The sequence below is a fragment of the Eptatretus burgeri genome, chromosome 1, assembly GCF_056783735.1.
Source record: "Eptatretus burgeri isolate ZD-2024b chromosome 1, Ebu_testis_v1, whole genome shotgun sequence".
NCBI classification, from domain to species: Eukaryota; Metazoa; Chordata; class Myxini; order Myxiniformes; family Myxinidae; genus Eptatretus; species Eptatretus burgeri.
In genome coordinates, this window is record NC_140961.1 from 91,979,877 (window position 1) to 92,001,500 (window position 21,624).

At 42.6% G+C, this 21,624-nt stretch overlaps 1 protein-coding gene and 1 long non-coding RNA gene across 6 annotated transcripts in view; one reads left to right on the forward strand and one right to left on the reverse strand.

Annotated features, from left to right (window-relative positions):
* The window catches only part of LOC147034949 (uncharacterized), a 53,142-nt gene that overhangs the window by 871 nt on the left and 30,647 nt on the right, over window positions 1-21,624 (forward strand). The gene's annotated exons all lie outside the window — the stretch shown is intronic.
* LOC147034950 (uncharacterized) lies at window positions 341-12,626 on the reverse strand. Of its 5 annotated transcripts, none has more exons than XR_015060846.1 (3): window positions 12,575-12,626; window positions 9,365-9,499; window positions 341-1,199 (listed from the first exon to the last, which is right to left on the reverse strand). It is a non-coding gene; the product is annotated as an uncharacterized LOC147034950 (long non-coding RNA). The 5 variants fall into 5 exon arrangements; XR_015060845.1 differs by lacking the exon at window positions 12,575-12,626 and adding an exon at window positions 12,394-12,553; XR_015060847.1 differs by lacking the exon at window positions 12,575-12,626 and adding an exon at window positions 12,169-12,298.

The following is a 21,624-nucleotide window of genomic DNA, read 5'->3' on the forward strand; positions in this document are numbered from 1 at the left end:
GGTTATTTTGTGCATGTGAATGCAATGTGCTTAGTGCATGTGCTTCGCATTGATATATGACCATGACTACAAATACATTATTCAAATATATTGATCTATTTTCCATTATTATTTGCAATGAAAAATAATTATTGCACTACAATACATTTTTTTGCCAGCTCCTCATTTAAATTATCCATTTGTATTACTTGTGCCAGTCGTGTCCAGTATAGAAAGCAGGCCTATTGGCATTGCACATTAAGTATGGTCAAATGCAAGAAACAGAAACTTACACGAGTTCTCTGCTGAGAATGCCCAGATTTTTGGAGGTTTTTCTTACCCGTACTTTGATGTGGATGTTTACTTTTTTTGGAGATAAAATATAGGGTTGTGCAAGATCAGAAGGTAAAAAGGCAACATAGTGACAGTAGGGCAACAGTTTGACACAATAAGCAAGTGAATGAAAGAACAGGAAAAGACGAGAGAGACAGAGACAGACACATTTGACATTTTACATTTCGCTTCCGTTATTACAAAGAAAGTTCAACTTTTACATGGTGAAGCGTGTTCACACAGGAATCAAAAAAGACAAGAAAGAGGAAGAGGTAACAAATTAGCAATGGTTATAAATGAATTATTAGAGCACTATCAGCGATGTCACATAAATATTGTGTTGCACACCACCGTTTTTCAAACAAGACAGGATCATGAGATCAAACTCAAAATGGACACAAGATGTGACCAATGCTTTGGAAACAATTCAAACATCATCAGCTAAAATGTCAATGCTCTGCAATTTTCGTTTCCTTGAAAAATGAATGGCAAGTTTTGCCATAGAAGACAAGCAGTTTGCTAAAAAGACATTCATTTTTACACTGATGAAAGATATAAAACCGAATATAAAGACACAACACGTAAAAGTCAAACCGAACTCCTGAATGACGAGTGACAAAATGTAAAAAAGCAGGGCCAACCTTGAACATTCAACAAAAGTATGAAAAATTGTCTCAGGGGTATCACAAAAAAGGGACAATTCCAAGTTAGCAGGACACATGCGATGGGACAAAACGTTGCATGGTAAGATGTTGTGAGCTTGCCACCATTGTAGATCTCCTGAGTGCTTGATAATGGGTTCTTTAAATAGCACATGCCATTTTATTGTTGCAGAATGGTTGGCTTGAAGCAGCACTCGCCAACGAGCTTGCGGCTCTGTGGGTTTGCTAGAAAAAAGAGGGTAATAACACATTTACCATACACAGTGGATTTCTCTATTCGATTAAAAGATATAAAAGCTTGAAACGAAATTAAAAGATTTGGAAAAGGACATTGGGATAAAGGGAGGGCAACTTCTATGGCTGAGTCCCAGTGTAACCCAGTTTGCTTAAAAGTTCGTAAAATCACAGAGAAAATTCTGCCAAGAACTCTGACGGACCTCACACCGGTGGCTTCGGCAACGTCAGTAGCTGGCTTCCATCGATGTATATGGGAATTCTGAAGGTGTTTAACTCTGGTAACAGTGACGTCCATAAACTTTTGCAGAAAAGAACGGTCACTACAGACACCATTATAAAAAGGAATTGTAAATATTGGTTTATTTAAAAACATCTGAAGGGAGTAAGCACTGGCATCATGGCAAACAGAAACAGCCTGCCATTTTTCCAGCATGCTTCTGAAAACAGAGGGACCAATGTTATATCCACTCGCTTCATGTCAAGAAGAAAAAGCTCATCACTTTTGCCAAGTTTACTAGCTTGTCTAAGCAAGCAGTGGGGAGAGGCTTTCCATGGGACATCAGAGTATGGAAGACTTCATACAGAAAGGAGGTGAAAAGCCATCACTTTACTTGTCACATCTATTAGCCCTTGAACACCTTCAGCGATGGGCAGGATGAGTATTCTGGGCCAGAGCCAATGCTTCCTCCCAGAAAAAATATATTACAATGTTCTGAAGTTTTTTGAAGATAAAACCTGGGGCCTGTAATGCATTAAAACTATGCCATAGCAATGATGTCGCAAGGATATTAATGACCAGAGTATGACCCCGGTAGGAAAGCTGCTTCAATAGTCCCCTCCATTTTAACAACCTTTGCTCAGTTTTGGTAATCAACAATTCCCAGTTTTTTTGAAATAAAATCCTGAGTTCCAAGGAAGACACCAAGACAGTGTATTCCTCTATTTGTCCACTCAAGCTGCCCTGCAAGGTCGGGGGGGGGGGGATTTAATTCTGTGGACATTAGTAAAAAGAGAATGGACACAAGTCCTATCCCTTGCCCTTTTCCCAGTTAACTTTTGTTATGCTAGCCAGGCTAAATTAATTGATGAACTCACCCAACACACAAACATCATCATCGGAGTGCACAACTGTGCAGAGATCATCCGTGGAAGCAATGGTCCTCACGGGATTTCCTTAATGCAGGGGGTAAAACCCATGTAGCAGTGTGCACATACGATTCAGTAAAGGTTCGATTGAAAGGGATTATAAAAGGCCAGACAGGAGGCACCCTTGATGAATACCCCTGGTAACAGGGAAAGGCTGACTTAAGACATCATTCACCTTGAACAGCCAAAAACATTATTATACAATTTTTTTTTTTGTATACCTTGTTGAGGCTCGTATGAGAGCCAACACACAACTCACAGCAAGGGGGCATGAGACAAGAGGGAGGGGAGTGGGAGGGACAAACCAGTGGGGAACAGACACATTCGGTGAACTGTGGAAGGGAGAGGGATGGGGATGGGACGGGGAACATGGCGAAGAGAAGATGGACATCACAGGGACTTTCAGGAAGGAAAGCAGGGGAATTGAAAGAAGTGGGCTTGGGTGGATTATCGGGGGTAGAAAAGATCGAGGATTTGGATGGGGGATGACAAGAGGTGGTGGTGAACAGCTGTTTTGAAAGCCTGGAGGGAAGAATGGGAATGAATAGAGTGAGGAAGTTTATTCCAAAGGCGGGAAAAAAGAGGAATGAAAGAGTGAAGATGAGCAGTGATTCGTGATTTTGGTAGTTTTACCAGAAGGGGGTTGTTGGCGGACCTTGAGCGCCCTGTGGAAATGTGGTGAGGACAAATCGCAGAGGGGGGGGGCAAGGCTGGAGCGGAGTCGGTAGAAGACAGAAAGACCACCGACCAACCTGCGGTGATTGAGTGAGAGGCCCAAAGACTTAGCTTCATTGCGGGAGATGCCGATGATCCTAAATGCCCTGGTTTCGACAGCATGAAGCCGAGAAAGGTGGGAGGCAGGAGCACCAGCCCAGAGGGGAGAGCAGTACTCCATCAGGCTACAGACATAAGCTTTGTAAGTGGTCAGGAGCTCAAGAGGGCCGAGGATGACTTTGCATGACCGAGGATTCCCAGTCGGCGACTGGCTTTTGAGGCGAGGTTGGAAATGTGACTTTCCCAGGAAAGGTGATGGCAGATAGTGAGACCCAGAAGCTTGAAAGAAAAGACTTCTTCCAGAGGATTGTTGAGAAACTGGCTGGGGGGTTTTTGAAATGGTCCTTTCGAAGAGACATAGTGAGAGTGTGAGATTTGTCTGGATTGAAAGACATGTTCCACGTGTTGGACCAGTTTGTGATTTTATCCAGATCTGCAGTGAGCGAAGAAAGTGCTGCTTGCCGGTCTGAGGGATGACAGATGGTACGGCAGAGGGTGGAGTCATCGGCAAAGAGAAATAGAGGATTTTCCAGAGAGTCGGAGAGATCAATGATGGAAACCAGAAAAAGAACAGGGCCCAGAACGCTACCTTGAGGAACTCCAGCCTGCACAGGAAGATGGGATGAAAGAACTCCATTTAGGGCCACACGTTGACTGCGACAGGAGAGGAAATCTGCAAGCCATGAGTGGAGATGGCCTTGAATACCATGGGAAGAGAGTTTGGTGAGTAGTGCAGGGTGCCAGACTGTGTCAAAAGCACGTGACATATCCAGGGATATGGCTCGGATTTCCTGTCTGGCATTGAGGACCTCCATCCATTGATGGGAGAGCAGAAGCAGCATATCCAGGGTAGAGTGACCTGGTCTGAAACCAAATTGATGATCGGAAATCAAGCCATTGGAGAAGAGGAAGGATTTCATGTCTGAAGCGATGATGGATTCCATAACCTTGTTGATGATTGGGAGAAGGCTGATTGGTCTGTAGTTACAGGGATCTGTTTTTGCACTTTTTATGCAGGGCAGTGATGTTAGCAGATTTCCAAGCAGATGCCAGATGACCTTGGACAAATGTGAAGGTGAGTAGAACAGAGAGAGGGTGAGCAAGAGCAGAAGAGCAGGCTTTGAGGACACGTGGGCTGATGCCGTCTGGACCGGTTGCAGAATCTGAGTCGAGGTTTGAAAGTAAGCTCTCCACCTTGTCAGGAGAAAAGGACACAGAGTCCAGGGACAGTTGGGTGCGACTGGGTAAGGTGTGTAGAGAAAGTGATGGGTTTAGCACACAAGATTTAGCTGCAAAAACCGAGTTTAGACATTGAGCTTTATCACGTGCGGTATCAGCAGTGCGGCCATTTGAGGTAAGGGAGGGGATGGAGGGGGAACATACACCAGAAACAGATTTGATTAAACGCCACCAGGATTTTGAGGAGGGAGAGAGGTTTGAGAGTTCAATCTTGAGATGAGAAAGATGTTGTTTTCTGGCTCTCCTGAGGGTAGATACACACTTGTTCTGAGCTTTATGGAAGGAACTGAGATTACCCTCAGTTGGGTTTGCTTTCCATGAGGCAAAGGCAAGTTTTTTCAGGACAACTGCATCGCCACAAGCTTCAGTAAACCAAGGGCGGGAGGAAGGGTAGGACAACTGAAAACGAGAGGGGATAAATCTGTGCATGAGGCAGAGCAAGTTTCTTTGAAAAAATTCTCAGGATGAGTTGATGTTTGAGAAAGTAATGATAGGAGACCAGTCTATCAGTTTGATGGCTGCTCGGAGACCCTGCCAGTCAGCTTGAGTGAAATGCCAGACTCGACGGTGGTGAGGTGGTTCTCTGATAACAGCCAGAGATATGTCCACTTTGACAAGGACATGGTCAAAAGAACCGATTGGAGCGGAAAAAATAGCAGCAGATATTGTCAGGGAAATTTGTCAAAATCAGATCCAGAAGAGTTGAAGTACCATTGGTTGAGATCCGGGTCGGGAAGTTGACCGATTGAGTCAGTCCTAATGAGTCGCAGAATGCCTTTGCTGAGGTGCTATGACAGGTGAGAGAGGTACCCACACCCAGCCAACTGGCTTGATGACAATTGAAGTCACCACATAAGAGGAAGAGAGAGAGTTTGGATGAGAAGATAGAAGATGGTCCATGTTTTCGGATAGTGAGGTGTAAATGGAGTCATCACTGTTCAGTGGATGGTACAGTACACATATATACATGAGGTGGGAGTGGAGGGGAAGCCAAAGCCCGAGGTATTCCTGGGGGTGTGGGGGAGTGAGAACAGTGCATGGAGAGTGAGGAATAGAGTCTTTGATGAAGAGAGCAACACCTCCACCAGGACGAGGCTCAAGTCTGTCATACCGGAGTAGGGAGTAACCGGGGAGAGATACTTGGGAGTCAGACACGTCTTGGGAGAGAAAAGTTTCTGTTCGGCAGATTATGTCTGGTTTGTCAGTGGCAACCTATATGGAAAGATCTGAAAGGTTTGAGCGAAGGCCCCAGATATTTGAGTTCCACACTTTTAATGAAGAGGGAGGAGAGGAGGCTTTGGGTGCAGGAGGTGGAGGGGGAGGGGAGGGTAGGACAAGCGACGAGGGGGGGGGGGTGAGGGGGGTTGTTGAAAGAGTGGGGGGAATTGCAGAGTAGCTGGGGGAGGGCCCGAATGAGTGGGAGAAAAGGCTCTGTGGTGCTAGGGGAGAGGGGGGGACAAGAGACAAGGAAGAAGGAAGTTGAGCATTTGAGGAGGTGGAGTGAAGAGATGGAGGTGAGCGGGCAGTGGAGGGAGGCAGCTTGGTGGATGAGAGGGGGGGGGAACTTTGAGAAGGATGATTGAGGGGGATGAAAGTTGGGAGAAAGGTGAGGGGGGAATTTTTGAGAGAGGTGAGAAGGAGGCTTGGAGGGAGAAGAGTGGGATGGTTGCTTTGAGAGTGAGAGGGAGGGTAGAGGGGGGTGAGTTGGCACTGAAGTTGGAAAAAAAGAATGGGTGATGGAAAGCGAACATTCATAGCAAACTGTGGTTTTTAAAAGTTTTAGGTCAGAGGTGCGATTTAACACAATTCTTGATGGATGCAATGAAGGCGAATTCAGAGAATGGATAGAAAAAGTGCTGTAATAGTTGGATTTTTTAGGCAAAGAATGAAGGAGAGCTCGAAATGAGAGCAGTCTGTTAAAATAACAGAAGAGTAGTGCATTATGAAACAGTAAAGAGTACCACATGTGTGAGAGAGGAAAATGAAGCATTATAAGATCGTTTTTTTTGTTAATATTAATGTTTGAGAGAGTTTTCAACAGATTAGGTCATGGAAGTGTAGAAAAAAAATTGAGGAAGAAGACGAGGAGGAAAATAAGAGGAAGAAGAAGAAGCAGAATCTGGAGAAGGTCAGCGTGTTGTTGTTGTTGTTGGGTATTTTTTTTTTCTGAGATAAGAAATAGATTAGTTGGGAGAACGGGGGACGTTAGGAAAGTGGGGAAGATGAAAATTGAAGGTAATGGGGAGGATAGAAATTGAAGGTAATGGGGAGAAAAAACAAAAAAACAAACAAAAAAAAACGATCGAACACCGAGTGGAACCGGTAGGCCTCAAGCCTAGGCCAAGGCCTAGGCCTCAAACACCCGGTAAGAACGTTGACAAAAATACTCACAAAATAGCACAATTTTTGAAACAAAACCGAACTAGGAACACACAGTAACATGTAGGTGAGAAAATTAAACAGTTAAAACGGGACAAATAACGACCGGAAACTTAACTTTGAGAACTTCAGTCGAGAGCCCCTAAGAAGACCTCTCGTCGCTCTAAACCCGGAAACGGAAGTGACATGATATGACATATCATATCATATGACATATCAATTGTCAATAATTGGATATGACAAAAAAAATTCCCAAAAACCAAACCCCCATAAAACAGAAAAGAGATAAGAATGATCAATTGCGTCAAAAGCTTTTTCTTGGTCTAAAAACACCAGACCAATATTTCTTTGTTCAGCAATACAAATATCGATCATGTCATATACAATAAAAACTATCAAGTATTGTCCTTTTACGAATGCAATAGGATTGATTGGCGTGTACAATCTCCCCTCTCAGGGGTTTGAGGTGGTTGGCAAGGATTTTTGAAAATATTTTATAGTCCATGCAGAGCAGTGAAATGAGGTGCCAATTGTTAAGTTTCTGGAGGTCTCCTTTCTTTGGTATGAGAGCAAGTATAGCCATATGACAGCTGAATGGTAACAAGCCTGATCGTAGGCTATCAATTAAAAGGTCAAGCATTGCATTTCCCAATATATCCCAGAAAGCCTTGTAGAACTCTGCAGGGATTCCATCAAACCCAGAACCTTTCCCTGTGGACAAAGTTTGCAAAGCAGGAAAAAGTTCCTCCAGTCACTTCCTCATTGTGTTGTTGACATGCAGACTCAGACAAGGTGGGTAAAGAAGTGGTAAAGGAACAAATCATGTCTTTTTTGTGTGTTCCTGGCACAATACAAGTCAGAGAAATATTGCTTTGAAAAGCTTCTGATGTCTTTTGGATCATGAGTTGTTCAACCTCCTTGTGCCTGTAGCGAGGTTATCTGCTGCCTTCTCTTTGTTCACGTTTTCAAAGCAAAGAAAAACTTGGAAGGAGTATCAATGAAGCTCAAGTTCTCCATTCGTAATTTACTCGAGTCCCCCGAGCTTGCTTTATGCAGAGTTTAGCAAGGAGGGATTTTTTCTTTGCAAGTGGAGAACTAGTTTTTTCATCACTGTGAGTTGGAAGGCTTGACTGGAAAGACTATTTCTTTGGCAATAAGAGATTGCAGCGCAGATTCTTCGTTTGTACAAATTGAGCTATATTGCTTGCAAAAGGTTCTAGAATGTGTTTTCACATTGTCACACCATTGTGTGAGGCAGGGGAAGGAAGGCTTCTGCAGCAGTTGAGTTTTCCAAAAGGCTCAAAAGGTAACAGGAAAAGCATCGTCTTTCAAAAGGCTCACGTTGAAGGTCCAATGGGTGGCACAGTGATTACAGGCTGGGCAAAGAATGTGAAGAACAACCATGTGCTGGTCCAAAAGACCACTTTGGATGATGTCAACATGGTCTGCAACATTCAAAGTGCTGTTGTCAAAATAAAATCTGTCCACCTTGCAAGAGATAGCCGGCCATTTGCACACCGGCAGCATATAAATCCAATGCAAATGGGTTTTGGAGCCTCCATACATCCATAAGGGAAAATTTGGATAATGCTCTCTTTAAAGGCACTGCACCTGATGGGTGGGGCTCTTCTCCATTACGATCAAGGGGGGTAAAGTGTGCAATTAAAGTGTCCACTCAGACAAACAAGACCATCAAAATCAAGGTGTGTGAGGGACATTTCTAACTGTGAAAAAATTCCAATCTTTCTGTGCAAGTACTCGGTGAATTTACATTTAATATAATGTGTTTATAACCATTATGAAAGAAATTAACTGAAACAAAATACCCTTTAATAACCCCTTTAAAAGTAGCACCTTGTGCACAGAAAGAAGGATTTGAATAAATTGCCACCCCAGCACTAGGACAGGCCAAGCTACTAAAAAAACACTGTCCTTTCATTTTATGAGTCCATTCACTCATACATGAAGAGCTACATCTTGTCTCCTGCAGAAGAACAATTTCCAAAAGTTTTTGCTCAACAAGCAAATTCATCTGAGACTTAGACAGGGGTGAACCTCCCCCATTTATGTTTAAAGTTACAACAGAAAAGGTCATGTTGAATATAGGTATGTTCCTCGGGTAGTGGGGAAGTTGGGCTGTGCTTGCAACTCTTTCCAAGCTTTAATTACACACTTCTAAAGACAGAATACTTGCAACTCAGTCACACAAAGTTGTTCAGCCTGAAGCAGGAGATGCCTTGAAGAGGTTATAAAGCCACAAAGGTTCAGAAAGAAAGTAATAAATGAAACCTTTTTCTTTCGAAAAGTGTCTTGAAGGAACTATGAATTTCCATGGATGATATATCTTCATCATCACCCTCTAGTTATTGAGCTATCGCCAGGTCATTCCAGACCTCACCACCAGCACAAGAGGCAAGAGAGGAGGCCCCATCCGAGTCGTAATCTGGGTGGTGCTCATTTATTTCCTTACACACCAAAGCCGATGCTTCTATAACGGGAACTTTATGTTCTACTCGAGGTGTAATCGATGCTTCCACAGTGGGAGTTTTAAAAACAATGACAGGAGTTAAAGTTTCCACAACAGAGGCTTTGCAATCTATATTCACAGCTGTTACCTGTTCTGCCTCCATTGCCTCAGACACTTCACCATCAGCAGGGTGTGGGACGAGAGCAGGTTTGTGGTTCCTGATTTTCATGTTGGTAACCACGGGGATGGTAACCGGCACATCTTGGGGCATTTTACTCAGCTCCTGTTCACGGGAATCACAAACGGAAATGTCTTCTTCTCCTTCAGCTACAATGCTGAACCTATTCTGTGTCACAAGACCAACTGCAGCAGTTACCATTTTTAAAATAGAAACATTGCATTTGCTTGATGATGCCATCTTTTTTTGAACAGAAAACAAAAATAATGGAGCATCACTTACTGATGGTTGTTTTACAATGAATAGATATAGTGTGCAAGTTAACTGTGCAACAATATAATCTTTTCTTTATTTTACTTGATTGGCAAGTTAAATTAAATAAAGCTGCTTTGGTTGGGCTAGTGAGATGGAGGAATGCTTGATTCTAATTAATGAGTGCTGATTAACAAATTTGCTGTGTAGTAAACCTTTTAGGAATCACATGAACACAGGGCATTGCTATGTTGAAATAAAGTATACATTATGAAGTAGTCGTGAAGGGGGAGGGTTGTGAAGCAATGCAAATAAAGGCCCAGTCACACCTTGACGTTTTAGCCAGGAATGACAACGTATAAAAATGTATGTAAAACGTTGGCGTACGCTGAAGTTTTGAGGTTTTTTTTTTAAGTTTTGGTCGTATTCATAACGTGTTGGTCGTATGCATAACGTATTAGTAACGGGCACAGAACGTTTCGTTGTGTTAAAGATAACTTATACCAACGAATGCTTAGCCTGTTGTCGGCGTTCACAACCGATGCCCAACGATAGTTTAACTTAGTCATAGTGCGCTGCACGTATCGCCGACGAACTCGTGGCGTTCTCTGTTTAACACCTGCCGCTCGCCGATTTAAATCATAACCGCCTGAAAATTGGAAGTGTCAACATCGCAGTCACACCTTGACGATTTAGCCAGCATATGCCGACCTATGAAAAATGTGTCTAAAACGCTGGGACACGTCGAATACGGTATGGGTAAGTTGTGTATACATTAGAAGCACGATGAAAAACAATGAAGTACGCTGGCATATTATGTGGTACGTCTAGTACGTCGTGAAATTTCAAGCATGCTGAAAATTTTATGACGTACTCGACGTATGGCTCACAAGTTCCGCATACGCTGGCATAAGTTCTCGGCACACTCCGCAATCGTTTACACACGTCGGCCACACGTTACTTGTAAGTTACTCATAAGTCGAAACATGTAAAGGTAATGTTTAGCATACCCGAAACTTAATTTTTTAACCTACGAGTAACGTGCTTTGAACCTATTAGTAGTGTGCTTTGAACCTATGAGTAGCATGCTTTGAACCTATGTGTAACGTATCTCAAACGCACATTGGCGTATGTAGACGAATTTGATTGACATCTTCCGGATGACCACAGAACTTACTGAACGTGTTTCTAACTTACATCTAACGTATAATGGCTTATTGGCAGCATTTAGGGGAATTGGTATATACAAATGGGCTTCACAAGAGGAACCCATCAGTGTTCCAGACTCCATGTTGAGTAGATGTCAATGTCAGTAGCAGTGGCAGTAGCAGTAGTAGTAGTAGTAGTAGTAGTAGTAGTAGTAGTAGTAGTAGTAGTTCGAGAGAATTTAGTGATGTCGATGTTTGTGGTAGTAGTAGTAGTAGTAGTAATAGTAGTAGTAGTAGTAGTAGTAGTAGTAGTAGTAGTGGTAGTAGTAGTAGTAGTAGTAGTAGTAGTAGTAGTAGTAGTAGTAGTAGTAGTAGTAGTAGTAGTACTTTCAAGTAACGTGTTGCAAAGTGTGAACAACGTTCGTGTAGCGTGCTTACAAAACGTTACTCATAGGTTAGAAATAGGTTTCGGGTACGCTAAACATTACCTCGACGTGTTTCGGCTTATGATTAACTTACAATTAACGTGTGTCGACGTGTGTCAACGATCGCATAACGTGCCTGCAACTTATGGCCAGCGTAGCGGAACTTGTGAGTCATACGCTGACATAAGTCTAACAAATTTCAAGCATGGTAAATTTGAGGGAAACCGCAAAGTACAATGATGAAAGCCAGCGTACTACGACGTATGGCAGTGTTTTTCAGCGTGCTCTCAATGTTTCCAAAACTTACCCATAACGTATTCGACATGTGCCAGCGTTTTAGACAATTTTTTTTAAAAATCGGCATAAGCTGGCTAAAGCGTCAAGGTGTGACTGGGCCTTTAGGGACATTAACTAATTGAGGATCGGTAATCACCTCCCTACACCCTGCATTGGTGTGACCTGTTTTGTCACATCTAATGCACGAGGCTTTGGGACAAAAGCGTTTTAAATGTCCAAATGCTATGCACTCGAAACACGTTAAGGTTGCGGACGATGCCTAGATTTGATAATTTGTGTCCTCAAAATTAATTTTAAATGAGATGTTGAGTCCTGTATCTTCCCCACGGTCTGCTAACACCATATAAACCTGCCTTTGGAAACTCATGACATGCTTTACACGTTCGTTCCAGCAACCGAGAGGAATCATAGACATTCTGGAAACCATTTTCCCATAACAGGATAACGCGGACATTATCTTATCATGAGATATGAAAGGTGGAGCATTAGATATTACTCCTCTCGGCGCGGGAGTTATCAACAGACGCCATTATAAAATGACCACTTTCCGTAGTTATTCCTGTACTCACGACCTCATGGAAGAGTGAAACATCAGAAACAAAAACAACATCTTTCTGATTCATACGCGATTAGGCACGAACATTTTCATCACCGATTATATTCACTACTGTGAGGACAATATCCTCGACGGCAACTCCTTCACACAAACGCATGCTTCCTGGTTAATCCCTCGCACTCCTCACTACGAGAGGGTACATTCGCCATGACGGCGATGTTATCACTCCCTTCTTCTCTGGTTCGGAAAAGAAGGTGCCACACTGAAATAAGTCCAAACGAAAACAAACAACAGAAACGCATTATAAGCAAACAGGCTTACAAAGCATCGTCAAAGCAGGTAGGCCGCACGCAGAGTTGGCCCACTCTCAATCTTTCTCTCTTCGAAGACAAAGGTGCAGAGAAGTGAAAGGAAAAACGTCAAAAACACACAGGGATAGAAAAAGACAGAGGGAGGAGGGTGGGGAGGTGGCAGGAGGAACAAAAACACACTGACAACTCACCACAGCACAAAGCACCTACACACAGCCACCATGACACCACACCCAAAAAATGAACTCCCACCAGGGGGAAAGACAGAGACAGAGACAGAGACAGAGACAGAGACAGAGACAGAGAGAGAGACAGAGACAGAGACAGAGACAGAGACAGAGACAGAGACAGAGACAGAGACAGAGACAGAGACAGAGACAGAGACAGAGACAGAGACAGTAAAAAAATTAACTTCAAAGAGTAAATTTACAAACTTGCATTTTCAAAAGAAATTTTTATTCCGTGTTTCTCCCTCAATGCTTCAAGATCAAGAAAATCCATTTTTTTATGCAAAGGTTGCCAAGCCATCGTTTGCCAGTGGACAACACATGAATGAGATTTTTTTTTGTAGGCATTGTCAAGGCTCATAAAAGCACTTCAGCAGAATGGAATGGAATAAAATGGAAAGGGGGAAAAACCAATAGTACAGCAGAGATGAGATTGGGATCAAAATGAGTGGGAGAATGACAAGCGGTACAAAAACTGAAACAAAGTAAGAAAAGGAAAGCCAGGATGAAACAAAAAGGCAACAAATCAACAAACAAACTAAAATACAAAAAGAGGTGAGGTACAGAGGGGAAAAAATCACAATGACTTGGAAAATAGGAGTACTTGGTCATGGAATCATTCGGGATATAAGAGATCATTGGTATGGATTGGGGGGTAATCGAGTTTGATTACCACTCCCTCCCCCCGCCCCCCCAGCCCAATAATCGAGTTTGAAACCAAACTCATGACCTGAGATAAGGCCATTGAAGAAAAGTAAGGATTTTATATTATATCAACTACAATCATTGATTGTATGACCATACTTATAATTGGAAGCAAGGTAATAGGCCTGAAGTGAAGACACTCAGACTTGCACCACGTTTGTGTCTTGCAGTGATGTTGCTTAACTACCAGAAAAATGTTAACTGACTTAGATATATGATATGAATGATAGGGTTAGCATAACAAAGCCGGATGAGCAAGAGCAGCAGAGCAGGTTTGTAGGACACATACACTGATGCTGTCTTGGCCTGTCGCATAATTGTAATCAAAGTTTGAAGAAACCTCAATACCTTCTCAGGTGAGAGACACATAGTATTCAGGAGCAGTTTGGTACTACAGTGAAGTGTAGGTATCAGGAGTGAGGGGTTGAGTACAGACGATTTGGAAGCAAACACACAAATGAGACATTCGGACATATTTCGAGCAGAGTCGGCTGTGATGCCATTTAAAGTGAGAGCAGGGATGTAGCAGGAGCATATGTCAGACAAATTCAACAAGGTGGTTCTGTTAAACAGGAAATTTCAACATACCCAGGGAGAGACACCTAGGAATCAGGGACGTCCTGTAGGAGGAAGGATTCTGTTTTGCAGAAAATGTCAGACTTACTCTTGGCATCTTGAATTAAGAGCTCTTTTAAATTGGAGCAGGAGGAGTCAATGAAAGGTCGAAAGGTATGTGCTCCACCGAGTGCCTTTCTAGTTTGGGAATGTATTCCCAACAGGAACTGGATTTCAATTTTCAGCTCACCCCAACCTCGACACCACCACCCCTCCCCCCAAAAAAATTTTTTAAAAAAATAGCCATTAACAAGGAACATAATATTTTAACAAAAAATAAACAGCAATATATCTGAAGTTCTACATTGATGGAGGTAAATAAACATTGCAATTTATTACTTGTCTAATGGAATTGTAAAGATTTGTTTTCCCTTGATGGTGTTTCTTCTTTTATAAATTATTCACCATCTTGACCTGAAGTGGAAATTAATAGTTGGCTTATGAAGACATAGCATGACAAAGGCTAAAATATTGTTCCCAACCTTGTGGAGAGTTCGATCTGCCAATTTTGGGGAGTCGGCCTTTGGTGAGTAATTATATTATTCCGTTTCAGGTGAGCTATGGAGTTGGCTGCAGGTGCATGAGTGATAAGAAAACATTTCCTTCTTTTATTCGGACATATCATAGCGAAAAGTATTGGGCAACTGCATTTGCTCACTTGGTTAAACACTTTGGCTGGATGTATGTGGGTATCCTAGCAGTGGAAGATTCATACATTGGGGATGCTATGGCTGATTTCATGAATGATGTGGAACCTGCAGGCATCTGCATTGCCTTCCAGGAAATTTTGCCTCAACACTATGAAGAGAAACATTTCGAAAAGATTGGTAGGAAACACAAACGTAAAATAACATTCATAAAGACATAAAAATGCCTCACTCTTGAATGTTTTTCTTGCTTTCATTTAACGATGTAATGCCAGACTCAGTGGTGTAATGATTAGCATGTCTATTCTGAGTCTAGGAGGTTGGTGGTTGAAAACCTGACTGATCATACAAAATTAAAACATAGGGGCAATACCCCTGGCTATACCCCTGGCTGCTTGCCTGGTAGCAGCTGGATAAGAAAACTAGGGAACCCCTGAGAGGCATGGATGACCCACAAAATATGTAACAGAAAAGAAAGCAAATACCTCTGTTTTATTTTTTTTAATGTCATGAACAAACTTTGGTACATCACGGGTAATGAAGGTGGTGGTCAAGTTTCTTCGGAATTGTGTGTGTAGTTTCGGAGAAGAAAGCAAATACCTCTTTTGGGGGGCAACCCTCCTCCCATCGATCCATTTCGACCCCGATGTGTGAACATTCTTTAATACATCACAGGTAATGAAGGTTATGGTCAAGTTTCATCAGAATTGCTTGTGTAGTTTCAGAGAAGGGGTTGCAAGTATTTATGGACGGAGGGCCGGATGGCCGGACAGACAACGCACCATCCCATAAGCTCCCGGGAACTACGTGCCAAGTGAGCTAAAAATGATTTAGCACGGCCAAACAATCTTATGTAGGTAACCATTGTGCAGGCTTAGATGGGCTTAATGCCCCCCTCCTGCATTGAAGATCTTTTTAAGAGAGCTCGTATTATTTTATTTTATAATAGTCTTGGGTGTTCAGGGTGGGAGAAGTCATACTTGACACATAATAATAAGAATGACTGCACAGTGGTCACAACCTGTGACACATTAATTACCCCAGAACAGCAACCCCCCCCTTTCCCCCATATGGTAGGGGGTGTTTCTAGTTTTAAAATTAGCCAAAAATACGTGTAAACATCCTCGAAAATTATTTTGGACAAAAATAATGCTAAATACATACAACCTCACGCCGCCTCCCCCCTCGGGAGTTACAGAATTTTTGAATACCCCCTATGTGTATGCAAATTACGGGTGGAAGTGCTGACCTCTCATTCACACTTTAATTCACACATTCACATTGTACATTTATTTTACGTCAAACAAATAAATGTACACAAAACTCAGCATGACACGAGCATTTGTTAAACCTTCTTGCTGCAGCAGCTAAAGAAACAGCTCCAGAAAAAACACTGAACATAATTGAAGTCTTCAAAACACACCAAGAGATCTCGATGGATCCTTTCTCAATGGAAGAACTGGATGCAGCTTCAGGTCAAATGAAGAGCGATAAATTACCAGACACGGATGGCCTCGGGGTCCAAACTTGGAAAATGCCTGATGTGAAGCCCATACTATTACACTTCGCAACAGAAAATTTCATGGAAAACGCCCTATTCAATGGGGTGAAGCTGGAATAGTTACCATTCTCAAGAAAGGTAATTTGGCATTTTCTACAAAATATCATGGTATCAGCTTGACGCAAATCGCAGGCAAAATCTACAACAAAATGTTGCTCAATCGCATTGACCAATCATGGACCCACTTCAACCAAAAACAAAAGCTCCACTTCAACCAAAATGGCTTCAGATGAAGCCGATCTATGGCTGGTCAGATTCTTGCACTGCAAAGGCTGGTTGAAGATGTAAGAAACAGTAAGCTGGATCAGGAGCTCGTGCTGTTATTTGTTGACTTGACAAAAGAGTTGGACTCGATAAACAGAGACGCTATGTTAAAAACACTGTGACTATGGTATACCACCCAAGATGTTAGCTTTAACCTGGTGTTGGCTTAGCGGTTAGGGTGGTGGCTTGAGATATTAGGATCCTGAGTTCAAGCCTCGTTTTACCGCTGAATTAACACCAGGGGGTTGACCGTCATCCTTCAAAGGTCGGCGAAATGAGTTCCAGTGTAGCAACCAAAAGGCTGCACACGAAGAAAAGGGGTATTGACGGATTTATTAAATCTGGTATTGGTGTGCCACAGGCGTGATGGGCCGAATGGCCTCCTCATGCGCATAATTTTCTTGTTATCCTTGTGAAAGAAAATAAGCATAATCAAGTAGATATACAATCACACTTAAGTTGTTGTCCTCACACTTGATGGGCCAATGCGGGTATTTGACATCACTGCGAGAGTGCTGTAAGGTGACGTTCTTGCACCTTTCTCATTCATCATGATACTTGACTATGTGATGTGTACCGCCTTGACTGAAGAAGATGGTGTCACTGCAATGTCGCATGAGTAGAAGACACACAGCTCAGAAACTATCTGACCTCGACTACGCTGAAGACATTGCTGCAGCTTCTGATTCACGACAAGATGTAGAGGCATCCTTTCAATAATCGAAGAAACGGCGAGCAAAATCGGTCTTCTTACTAATGCCTCAAAAACATGCACATCCATCGTTGACCAAATGAACAACGAACCTTTCGGGCAGCAAGTGAAGTGCTCGAGACAGTTCATGACTTCACATACCTTGGCTATATACGAACACTGCCTATGATGTCAGCAGCTGCGTTGGAGAGGCGTGGGCAGCAGCAAACAAGATGGAGAGGGTATGGTGTGCCCCGCTGCAACCAAGGACCAACATCCGGCTATTTAAAGCTACAGTTGAATCACTCTTACTGTATGTGTGTGAGTCGTGTATGCTGACCAGTAGCATGACCAGACCAGAGCACGTGTGTGCGCTTGTTGTTGTTTTTGCGTTTCCAGGGCACGAACACGGCTAGTTTTGTGTCTGGATTGGACATGATGAGGTGTTGGGGTTCTCGTTGGGTGTTGTGCACATGTGGAGGTGGTGTTTGGGATTGAGTGTTTGTTGCTCACCTTATACAGCCGTTTGCACCATCCAGTTTTCGTCATTTGCATCAGACGTGTGTATTGTGTGGGTATGTCCACCATCTCCCCAGTTAGGTCACCCTCCCAGCTCTTCAAGTGCCATGTTTCCAAAATCAACCTGTGCCATTTGTTAGATGTCGTGCCGAGGATACGGGTCCCATCAAAGTCAAATTTATGGCCAGATTGCAGGCATTGACGTGATTTGGCTGATTGGGTCCCCTTTCCAAGCCTAATTGCTCCATCATATTCATCTCGCCGTTGTTTTAAATTTCTTCCTGTTTCACCAATACTTCCTCGGCCCACCTGAGCTCCTGACCACATACAAAGCTTTCATGTGCATCCTGATGGAGTACTGCACTCCCCTCTGGGCTGGTGCTCCTGCCTCTCACCTTTCATGGCTTCATGCTGTGGAAACCAAGGCATTTCCGATCATTGGTATCTCCCACGATGAGGCTGAGTCTTTGGGCCTCTCACACTCTCACGACAGGCAGGTTGGAAGTCTTTCTGTCTTCTACCATCTCCTATCTGGTCTCACCCCCCCCCTCCTGCTCTGTCTGTGATTTGTCCCCACCATATTTCCGCAGGGTGCTCAGGGTGAAACCAAGAAAGAACACTAGGCATTTTGTTCAGGATTTGAGAGCAGTAAATTATTGTGTCATACCTGCATACCCCATGGTTCCTAAGGCTGTTATGATCCTCTCAAGCATTCCAAGTGACACCACTCATTATTCTGTTGTTGATTTATGTTTGGAATTTTTCTCTGTACCAATCTACACAGATTATCAATTTTTTTTGCATTCACATATTGAGGCAGACAGTATACCTGGACTGTGCTACCTCAGGGATAAACTGAAATCCCTACCCTGTTCTCACGAGCACTTCAAGAAGATTGAAGCAACATCACCTACCTGGGCGGATCAGCATTGGTACAGTATTAGACAATTTGCTTATTTGCTCTAAAACAAATGAGGCATGTGAAAGAAACACTCTGGTAGTGTTAATGGCATGAGCAAACAACCAATGACAACAAAAACAAATGAAGTCCTTTTTGGGATTGATAGGATATTGCAGACAATGGAATGCTGACTTTCCACTTTTGTCCCAACCAATGCTGGACATCTGATTAGCTGACAGCCCGAACCCTCTGGAATGGATGCCATTTGCCGAGGAAACCTTTGTCGCCCTCAAACATGCTCTTTCCATCACACGAGCACTAGGATTACAAGATTACAGTGAGCCTTTCTACTTTTGTTCACATGAGACACAAGGGTGTGCACAGGCAGTACTGATGCAGGAACATGGAAGGAAAATGCGACCGATAGCCTATCACAGCACAAAGTTGGATGCAGTTGCTTCAGGGTTTCTACCATGTTTCAGAGCCGTGGCAGATGCATCTTATGCAGTCCAGGTTACTGACCCCAATGTTTTGGGAAAACCCTTGATGCTCCTTGTGCCACATGCTGTCTCCTCTGTTTTGCTGAAAGCTAAAATGCACCATTGTTAGCCTCATGGGCTACTATGTATGAATTTGTTTTGATAGCCACAGCATATATTATGATTCAGCAGTGCTGACCATTGAATTCTGCTACTCTCTTTCCGACTACGGATGACAGAAAGCTTCACAATCGTGACGAAGTCACGTCGAGTGTTTGTTTGCCAGGCCTGGACTTCACTCCATTCCCAAATTATGATTTGGTCGTTTGTGTGGACGAATCATCATTCAGGGTGCTCGACAGGTCATTGCTTTTGGGATATGCAATTTTCTCTGATTTTGAAGTATTTGAAAGTAATAAATTTCCTCCAAATTGCTCAGCCCAACAAGCAGAGATTTTTTCACTAACCAGAACTTACTGTCTTGCCCAGGGACAATTGCCACTATCTACCCTGAGTCACGCTATGCTTATGATGCTGTGCATGACTTTGATGACCTCTGGCAGGAATGTGGGTTCTTAACATCTTCTGGAACTCAATGCTTGGTGTTCTTGCCAAGAAAAATCTTGCCAAGTTCAACAATATTTTTCTGCAGTATTTGAGATTATAATGCACCAGAAAACATCATACATTACATGTTAATGTCATTTTTGCATAAGTTTTTAAAAAAGAAAAATATGAAATGAATTTCTTTTTTTTTCAAATTTCGATGGACGGTAGCAACCCCTAAAATATTTCTATGGGAGTTCATTTTTTTTTCTCATAAATAACCGAAATTTGCATTAGCCCCTTGAAATTTCCTAAAAAAATAAAATAAGGACAGCCCCACTGTGCAGGATGATTAAAGTCCAAGTCTTCACGTCCTTGGTGCTTCCAGTTTTGCTCTACAGATGTGAGACTTGGAATCTAACCAGGGATCTGAGATGGAGACTTAATTTCTTTGGTACCAGGTCTCTTCAGAGAATCCTTAACTATCACTGGTTGGACTTTGTGTCCAGTGACTGGTTGCTAGACAGACTCATATGAGATTTATTTCCTGCATAGTCCGTGAGCGTTAGCTGGGGCTGTATGGACATGTGGCTCGTTTTCTTGACGCTGGTCCTGCTCACCAGATTCTCTCAGTGATTGAGCCTCATGACTGGAGGAGGCCAATGGGCTGACCATGTGCCTCATCGTTGCAGCAGGTTGATCAGCATCTCAAAGAGATGGAGATGAGCCAGTAATCTGCCTGGGGTATGGCCAAACGGAGGCCCCTGGATTACTGACGGAAAATGGACGCAGCTTCTCCGGTGCATGCTCCCATACCTGACCTGACCTGACTGCGAGGTCAACAAACAAATTAGACCACCATGTACATTAGAAGCACTGACGCTAAAACAAAAAACTGTCATGCTTTGGACACATCATGCATGCAGAAAATGAAGTCTGGAGAAATCAACCATATTGGGTATGGTTGAGTGAAGACGAGGAAACGCAGACCCTGTATGTGCTGGATGGACAGAATAAATGCTGCAACTAAGCTGTCTCTGCCAGAGCTTTGGGATACAGTGCAGGATAGGGATGTTTGGAGAAATCTGATGATCAATGTCACCAGACGTCTGCTACGACTTTACGGAACCAGAAAGCTGTCATATTTTTCCATTGTTTTCACAATACTTGGTCTGTGCTCATACACTAAGCATCAAGTGAGCAAGCAACCTGCAATATTTAAAAAAATATTTCATTTGACTCGACTATGTTTAGCAACAAAATATTGACGTATAGAATAAATGCAGATGCTCAATTACATTACACCACCGAGTCTGGTCAAATTTTATCTATTTCTGCCTTCTCAATTATTGTCTAAGAAAATTTATTGTATTTGTAACTGCATTCATAAACTCATGATTCAATTTACTTTCCTTCAATAACTTCTGCTGCTACTACACCAACTCCACAGCACATATCATTCTTTATCTCTTGTTTGTACCTTGTCCTGTATTTTGAAAATGATGGGGTTATTGAAGGCTAAAAATCTCAATCAAAAAAGTGTGATTCCACACTAATCTTCTGTTATAAATGTTGCTAAGCTGCTTTTATCTCGATATATTTTAATTATTTAAAGCCACAAAATAAAAAAGGTCCCATACATTGCATTATTTGGTGCTTGCAAATGATGTTGCAACTTAACAGGAACAACAAACACACACACACACACACACACACACACACACACACACACACACACACACACACACACACACACACACACACACACACACACACACACACACACAGCATTTCTTGATTTTAACTATACATTATGTTGCTCACTTTGTTTCTAATGACATTTTAAAACAGGTGACATTCTTAAAACAACATCAGTAAGGATTATTTTTGTGCTCTGGCAATACAAAGACATTGTTATTTTTGGCGAGCATTTAATAAAACACAATATAACAAATAAAACATGGATGGGATTTATTGCTTCCCCTCTAATCAAAATCCCAAAATATTCACAACTATATCAAGGTTCCTTTGGGTTTGAGATGCGAACAGGTTTTATTCCAAGCCTGCATTCATTTTTGAAGAGTCA